Source organism: Manis pentadactyla, chromosome 5, assembly GCF_030020395.1.
Source record: "Manis pentadactyla isolate mManPen7 chromosome 5, mManPen7.hap1, whole genome shotgun sequence".
Lineage (NCBI taxonomy): Eukaryota > Metazoa > Chordata > Mammalia > Pholidota > Manidae > Manis > Manis pentadactyla.
The window spans coordinates 78,719,109-78,727,733 of record NC_080023.1 but is presented as its reverse complement, the minus strand read 5'-3'; positions in this window follow the sequence as shown (position 1 = coordinate 78,727,733).

Sequence of the window (8,625 nt, the reverse complement as noted above, 5' to 3'; positions counted from 1 at the left end):
GGACCTAGAGGGGCTGGGTGTTATGTTCCAGGTAAGGAATGCCAGCCCTGGGCTGTGGCCCTAAAAGCTGGGTAACTATGGAAGCCCCAGCTGTTCCCCTGCTGTGATTAGGGGTTATGATCCAAACCTGTGGTTCTTTCTCTCTGTAGACTGTGCAAGGGCCCCAGCTCCTTGTGTGTGATTAACTAGGGAGAGTTCTCCGGGAGAAAAGGTGTAGGAGGCCATATGGAAATGAAAGCAAGGCAGCATTTGTGAGGGACCATAAGAAGAAAAAAGCAAAGACAAACGTGTGTGTGTGTGTGTGTGTGTGTGTGTGTGTGTGTGTGTGTGTGTGTCTGAGATCAAGGGCAAAGAGGAACAAGGGGAGAATTATAAACCGGTAACTGATGTAATAAGAGAGCGTAACCATCATGAGCATGTATGTCTCCCTCTCCTCTAAAGATTCCATTACCACTCATGGTTTTAACTCCCAAATGTTCAGATGACCAACCTAGCCTTCATGCATTACTATTTCACGTCTTATGGGCACCTTATATTTAATATGCTCAGAATTGATCCACCTCCCATCCCATCATACTCTATGACCCTCTACACACACACACATCATCATCAAATATGTATTTCTCTTGCTGTTATTCCCACTCTTAGTGTATGGTCCTGTTTTAGCTCTCTCCATGTAAAAAATAATCACAAAATCTCACTGTCATACAACAATACACATTTATTTCTTACTATGGGTCTGTGGGTTCAGATGCAGTTTCTGCTCCAGGCTGCTGGTTAAGTTCCAGTCTGTTCAGTGATTTTCATTCTGAGGCCCAAACTGAAAAGGCAATGGCTGCCTGGGGCATGTTTTTCTCTTAGCGGAGGTAAGAAGCCTCTAGAGGGGTGAGTGATGCCTTTTTAGTCCTAAACTCAAATGAGCATACGTTTTGTCCACATTCCACTGATCAAGGAGTGTCACAAGGTCAAGGCCCACACCAGTGGAGGGAGCAGGGATGTGGGGCAAGAGCAAATGTTTCCTGAATGTAACCTGATCTCTCAGCACGAGTGTCCACCCCATTTTCCTTAACTCCTCTTACCTCCTCATGCCCACCACCTAATCGGAAATGCTTTCCTAGCAGTCCTACTCATCTCTCCGGCTGATCTGCCATTTTTATCCTCTCAGCCAGACTGAACTGCCTTTTGTTTCCCTGTGCTCTCTCATGCTTAATATCAGAAGCAAGACTAGAGAAGCAAGAATAGAGGCTTTCCACCCCCAGATCCCAAAAATATTTTTGGGGATTCCATCCTTCCAGCACTTCTAAGGACATTCAACAATGATGCACTGTTCCGTCATGTCATCATCATGTTAGTTCATGTTAGTTGAGTATTTATTAGTATTATAGCACTTTACATATTTTGCCCCATTTAAGTCCTTAAAACAGCCTTAGGAAGTGGGTAATATTAATTCTCCTCAGTTCTTCTGATGGGTAAATTAAGATTAGAGAAAATATCTTCCCTAAAATCACTGGTGATTTATAGAGGAATCTCGACGAGGTTCTCAATTACCTTTTCATACTCACACTAAGAATCGTATTTAGTAGTTGAATGGATTGGATTAGATGACTGTACTAGCTACATTCACCAAATGGCTACACAAACTTCTATTTGCTTTAATATGGTTCAGAAACTACTAGTGCGATCATCCTGTTTTTTATAAGTTAGGTAACTCTTTATACTAAATATTCCACATCAAAATTTTTCTGATTATAAATGTATTCTGCAAACCAAATTTAGCTGAAGATGATCGATATTTCTTTCAAAGCAAAAGATAATACTGTTGTGTGATCAAATATATACATGTGTGTGTATATATATATATACACACACACACATATATATATATATATATACACTTTTCAATATTTTATATCAAAGGTAGAAAAGAGTGCATAGGGATTAGATTAATATTGGATATTTTCAGTTATTTATCACTGAAATTTTATTTCAATGCTTTATTTCTCAAATAAAAGAAAGCCAGGAAAGTGTTGATCAATAAGTTGTAAGACAGATTTTTAAAATGAGAGAAAACCTGATTCTGATTTTACCTTATATTTTAAACAACTACAGAGTAACTCTTGGCAAGGAGAATAGCCATTCTGTGAATTTTTTCCTAAGAAATATGGAAAACTACTAAAGACATTTTTTCTCTGAGCTCAACAATGCCAATTAAGTTTAGAAAATGTAATTGTTTGAAAACAGAATTTTAGTTCTATACTCTCCAATTTTGTTGTGAACCTAAAACTTCTCTAAAAAATAAAGTCTATTAACTTTTTAATATTAACTTATTAATTTTAAAATATCTTTTAGAATAATTGATATATAGTCCAGTTGATTACAATTATATTAGTTTGTCTCAAATTCTAACAATTTGCCTTAGCTTGGTGTTTCTCAACTCTATCTAAATATTAGAACACTTAGGGAGCATTAAAAGCAAGGGTACCCCAACTCTGTGAGTATACTAAATATCACTTAAATGGGTGAATTTTACAATATGTGAATTATATCTTAATAAAGGTGATTTTTAAAAATGGGGTGCCCAGGTCTCACTCTAGACCAACTGAATCTTGAGTTGTTTGAAGAAAGGTCAAGGCACCCAGGATAGTCTAATGTGCAGCCAGAGGATACAGCCACTGTTTAAGCTTGTTCTGTTTAGTTAAAAATAGTCATTAACATTCACCATTTTTTAGGACTTCTTCTGACAAATGAAGTGTTTAAAAGCAAATGGTTTCAATGTCCAACTTCATTAAGCTTGAATATAAGTCTTCAAGATTGAGGATACAGGGATAAAATTCTTTGGCAATAACAGAAAGAAACCTAGTGGCTTTTAACTCACTTCCATGTGATATAGAAATATGCTCATTTCAGACTAGAAGGAAAAACAGAATTCTGGCAGAATTATATTTCAAACTAAAGAGACTTCTTCTAGAGAGAGGTTGGGAGATGGGAGTTATCTGCACTGCAGTGCAGAGGATCAGCAAAACTTACCAGAAGGATCTGGACTGGACTGACAGGTGAAACTTCTCTGTACATGTAGATGGCACAGATTTGCAATAACCCAGCACTGTGATGCCAGTCATTACGCTGAGAATGTGGCAGATTGTGTTCATGACATGGGTTTGCTGATGGAAAGGAAGAGTCCTGTAGTGAAATGTGCTGCTGGCAGACCTCTTCTCCTCTTCTTTCATGGCCTCACCTACCCTCCCAGATACCTGTTGTGTCCAGGAGCTATCCAGCAAAACAGGACTCACCTCTGAAACAACTTGCTCAGGCCTACCCTTGGGTAGTGTCCCAGCTCTGGACTTCTCTCTCCATTCACTACAGCTCGTCATGAGGTCTACATAGTGAACACTGTGGTTGTCTCCCCTCCCTCATTCCATTGTAGCAGAGATGGGCTAAGATTTGTCATTCAAAGTAATAGCATTTCTCTTGACACAACATTGGTTCAAAGGTAAGTGTATATCCTAAATGAGTCGAAGCAGAGTGGAGTTTTGTTTTATTATTGGGGAAAAAAACACTTTCTCCCTTGAGGTGAATGAGGAAGCATGTAGCACGATGAACTCCTGAAAGCTGTATTGTTTGCAATTGGGAAGCCAAGCTGAGAAAAAAGTCAATCCATGCTGGTGGCTGGAGTTGAGAAAATTGAAGGGAATGAGATAAAGAGTCCTGATAGCCTTGTGAAAATTTAGATTAAACCATGTCCAAACCATGCCCATGCTCAAATTCTCTTTTAAGTTCCCTTTAGGTATTATTCTTTTTGAGGGGGACTTTCTTTATCTTGCATGCAAAAACATTTTAACTGATTTGGCTATTGTATGTGCAATTTTTTAATTAATTAATTCAAAAAATGGAATTAAGGATCAACATAATATTTTGGCAAAAGAGCAACTTTCTTTCTGTGATATGACTGCCCTTGTACTGTTCACCATGTAAGAACTTATTCACTATGTAAGAACTTGTTCACCATGTAAGAACTTGTTGGTTATGCTTCAGAAGATTGGAGACTGTTGAGAATTAGGCTTGGGGTTGATTAATAATTGTGCATTGAGTCCCCTATACAGAATCTTATTGTTGTTAACAACCATTTGATCAATAAATATGAGAGATGCCCTCTCAAAAAAAAGAGCAACTTTCCCAGGGTATTTGAATTTAAATAAGTAAATGCCTAAAACCAAAGAAGTTCATTTAAAAAAACAACAAAGTGAATAGCCCTCAGACTATTAAGGTTGGGGTTTCTGATAAAGAGGCCATCTCAAATCATAGCACTCCATAGGAGAACCATCTGGCCTCTATTTTGTGTCCAGCAGAGTCTACCTTCCTTTTTGATAATTGTTTCTGTTCCTTCTGTATGTTGACTACTATTCCAAGTACCACCATTATCCTGATCATCACCACATGAACCTCTCTCTCAGTCTTTACTTCTCTCTCTCTCTCCTTCTTATGTTCCTCATTTTTATCCTGACCCTCATTGCTGCTCCAAGAACCAGATTTATTTAAGCCTTTCCTTTCAGCTCTTGATGTCATCCCTTCAGGACACTAAATAACTAATAAATTAATCCAAGTCAATATTCCAATAGCTAGATTGGCTTTCACAGATAACACATTAATTTTTAACCATATCCCAGGATCTTCCTTGTTTAATTAAAGATTATTCTTAATGGTGGTAATTTGGTGGGAGAAAGGGCCAAGAGAAGAATGGAGGAGGCTTTTGTGGAGATCCCAGACCACCCTGAATAAGCTGATGTGACCAGGAGACAGGACTAGGAAGTTTTGGAAGAATAAAATGGAATAGTTTGGAAGGAACTTGTACTCAAGTATGAAGATGGGATAATGAAATGTAAGCGAATATCTTTCTGAAGTGAGTAAAGGAGCCAAGAAGACTTTTGCTCATTGGTGAAGAGGGTAGGAAAATGGATTATTGTCATAATCTCTGCAAATCACAGATCAGGTTCAAACTCTACAGAAATTCAACCAGAAGATTAATGTTTATATCAAACATAACACAAAAGGCAGAACAAAAGCCATGTAAAAATTAGGGTGCTAGTGGAGGCCATCACTAGGTGTGATTGGTCAAATACAACTATTAAAAAGAAGGGCAACAAATGAATTTAGAATGGGTTGGTTACTACTAATTTTTACCTTTCAAGTTCTACATCCTTGGCTCTTTCTTTGCATAGACATACTTTTTTCCCTGCTAGACACTAGAATGTGAATTTTATCTTTATGCTTTTTATGGTGACTTTAAAAAAAAACTGTGTAGAATCACCAAACGAAAGCACCACATCCTTGAGAACACCTGCCCTTGCTGTTAACCGATTATTATTAAGCAAGAACAAATGGCATGAAGTCAGTTACAATAAAGTGTAAATAAAAACGTTTATGGCAGGGTGTGTAAAGAAAAAAAATTGAAATTAATCACACAGGCAAAGCAAGGACAGATCCAAAGGTCATTTTTTTCTTCACTTAAATACTTCACTAGATACCTTGATTAAATCTTGTGGTCATGTTTCAAAATTTTTAATTTGTTGGGATCATATGGCTTCACTTTTGCATGACTTGTGTTGAAACAATTACATTCACCCTCAAAATAAAATGTGTTTTCTAGTATAATGAGCTTTTCTCTATGAGGAGTCTGAGCAATAGTATCAACCTGGAGCATTTAAGTTCTTGAGAAACTGCTTCCTTGCAGTTGAAATTTCTCCCAAGAACATGGAACATTTGGTTTTTTGCATACACCTTAAACAATTAAACAATTGTTTAATTGAAAACCAGAGTTATTCTAAGAATTGAGCACAAGGGATAAAATTATTCTTTGGTTGGCCCATCTTTTTAATATCTTTTGCATCCTATCTCATATGGCCTGATTTTTTCTGAGAAGTTAGGGAAACTTAGAATTAGAGGAAGGATTCTACTCAATTTCAATTGAACAATGTTTATTAAGCCCTTACTGTGTACGAGTGATTATGCTCAGTGTTGCAGGGGCTACAAACATGAACAATATATTTCTTATCATTGACAGTGTCAATGGGTGTCTATGGTATGGTTAGATCATGCAGTTTCTGTCGTTCCCCATCACTTATCCCAAATAAGCATACGACCTAAGGAAAAGCACTCTATCTAGTATTTTAAAGTACCTTCTACACACATACCCTATGAGGACCACTCCACCTTCATCTAATCCTCTTAATAAAGATTGCCATCTGTAAGGCTCTTCTTTCTTGGCTCTTGTACTCAAGAAACAGACTCTGGTAAGGGAGGAAGAACAAGTACACACACACACACACAACACACACACACACACACACACACACACACCCTTCAAACCCTTTGGTGTAAAGAAATATAATATAGAAAGTACCCTTCCACCTTTCTTGTTTTCTAACTATCATCTGGATATCTTTCTTCTGAACCTTCCCTTTGTCCTATATGTATTTTTAATCATAGGATTCTTGGCATTTTTCTTAGACTTTGTGTATTACATCATAATGGTATATGTTTTGGCTAATTTGTTATTAAAACTTAGAATCTTCCAATGAATGTCAACCTCAAGATTAATAAGCACAATATTCCAGAGTTTGACTTCAATCATTTTCCTCTGTCATTAGGTCTTAGGTATGACAGTTAAGTCATTGTTTGTACTTATAACTTCTCTGTAGTATCTGCAGTATATACATTTTAAACTACCAAAATGGGTTGATGTCCACCTCTCACCATTTACTTTCCCTGGTAGCAATTACATTTTTTGAGAATCACAATTACTATTTTTTTAAATACTCCTTTTCTTTTGTTTTTAAAATGAACAAACAATAAGACTGACTTTTCCTTTTGGTGTGCATTTCTGTAGGTTTTAACACATGTATACATTTATATAACCATCTCCACAATGACGATGCAGAATAATTCCATCATATTCATTATTCTCAGTTGCTTCTTTCTTGAATTTTGAGAGCTCCTTATGCATTCTGTACAGATAAACCTTGTTGTATATATGATTTGCAAGTATTTTCTTCCAGTTTGTATTTTGTCTTTTCATTCTCTTAATAGTATCTTTGGCATGGCAAAAGCTTTAATTGTGATTAATTCCAATTTATCCATTTTTCTTCTATGGATCATGTTTTGGTGTTAACTCTAAGAATTCTTTGCCTTGCTCCATGTCATAGTGATTTTCTCCTATGTTTCTTTTAAAATTTTTATAGTTTTATATGTTATATTTATATCTCCAATCCACTTTGAGTTAATTTTAACATAAGGTGTAAATTTTACGTTGCGATTCTCTTTTTAACATATGAATGTCCAGTTGTTACAACATCATTTGTTGTAAAGATCATCCTTCTCAGTTGAATTAACTTTGCACCTTTGGAAAATTAATTGACCTTAACTGTGTGGGCCTATTTCTGTATGCTCAGTTCTCTTTCATTGATCTATGTGGCTATCTTTTTGCCAAAACTGCAATTTATTGATTAATGTAGCATTATAGAAGTTCTTATAATCTGTTAGTATAAGTCTTGCAATTTTGTTCTTATTAAAGTTGTTTTGGCTATACAAGTTCCTTTGCCTTTCCATATAAATTTGAATCTGTTCATCTATATCTAAAAAATTCCTGCCTGGCTTTTGATAGGTATAATGGCAAATCTGTACATCAATTTGAAGAAAAGTGATATATTACTTATATTGTCTCCTAATCCCCAAACAGGGTATATCTCTAGATTTATTTAAGTTTTCTTTGATTTCTTTAATCAGTTTTCTTTGGAAGTTGTTAGATTTATTCCTAAGTATTTCATTTTGGGGAGCTATTATGAATGCTATATTTTAAATTTTTGAGCTTCTAATTGTTCATTGCTAGTATATACATAAATGATTGATTTTTGCGTATTGAACTCGTAAACTGCAACCTTGGTAAACTCACAAAATAGTTCTAAGAACTTTTTGTTGATTCCATGAGATTCTTTTACACATAAAAGCATGCCATCTGTAAATAACAATTAATTCTCACTTTCCAGTCTGTTGCCTTGCTTTATTGCTCTGGGTAGAACTTCCAGTACTATTAGTGAATATCCCTTGTGAATTTGAGAAATTCATTATCTACTTTTGGGCTGGATGTTCTATAAAAGTCAATTAGATTGGTTAACAGTGCTGTTCAATATGTCTACTCTTACTATTTTTCCACTAGTTCTATCAATTACTGGGAAAGAAATATTGAAATTTCTAAGTATAATTGCAGATTTATCCATACTTCCTTTCAATTCTATTAGTTTTGGCTTTATGTATTTTGAAGTTATGATGTTAGGTGCAAGACATTTTTTTTAATGTCTTCTGTAAATTACTCTTTTATTATTATGTAATGTGTTTCTTAACTCCTCATAAGTTGCCTTATTTCACAGTCTTCTGTGTCTGATATTAATATAGCCTCTCAAGCTTTCTTTTGATCAGTATTTGCATGGTATATCTTTTCCCAATCTTTTACATTTAACCTTCCAATATCACTCAACTTAAATTAGGCTTTTTATAGACAGTACATAGCTGAGACAGAAAAAAGTTTCTGACAACTTCTTATAGTTTGTCTTGAACTATTTAGTAAAATTATTG